We start from the raw sequence: 772 nt of genomic DNA, 5'->3' as shown, positions 1-772 counted from the left end.
TTTTAATGTGTGCCTTTTGAATATCAATTTTCGCATCATGTTTGGACCAGGATGGTCAATCCGATCGTGCCATAAAGTGTATATATATTTTTTTTTTTGAATTGAATTTTAAATTGAACTAAAAAAAAAGACCTTACATCAAGTGTTTTCCAAAAATAAATTGCAACATTTCGAAAATTCTATTAGCAACTTCAAACTCAAATAATTTCTCTCCCTTCTTTACTCTCTAGTACCAAACCAAAAAGACATCCCTTCTCTATAGTCTTTATCTCCTCTTCTTTGTATCACAGTGAACTGATTTCTCACATTCTTATCCAACCTCCTTATCATAACTTCTGCAGGAACTGCATCTTCTCCATGTCTTCGTCTATTTCGTTCTCTCCAAATAGTATGAATTGTAGCCTGCAGAATATATCTCATTGTTAACATCTGCGATAAAGTGTATATTTTCGCAGGATTTTAGCCTCTTTCATACTGATCTATGCATAGCCTAGGCCAGTAGAGAATGCAAGTATAGTCTTTAGGATTTATTATGGCCTTGGGCGATTTTATACATATATCTGAAGGAACTCTTTGTTTCCTTCGCCAATTGTTTCAATATGGAAACCATTCATTCTTATATCTTTAAAACTCAATAGGCAGCTCTTGCTCTCAGAGCTGGGTGAATATAAGACATCACTGATTTCTAGATGTATACCCTTAGGCAATAATATATTGGCATGGCCATAGTCTTCTTTCAGACTGGCGATACCTGCTTTAGTACTTATATTGG

The sequence above is a fragment of the Brassica oleracea genome, chromosome C7 (assembly GCF_000695525.1).
Source record: "Brassica oleracea var. oleracea cultivar TO1000 chromosome C7, BOL, whole genome shotgun sequence".
Lineage (NCBI taxonomy): Eukaryota > Viridiplantae > Streptophyta > Magnoliopsida > Brassicales > Brassicaceae > Brassica > Brassica oleracea.
This window is presented reverse-complemented; position numbering follows the sequence as displayed.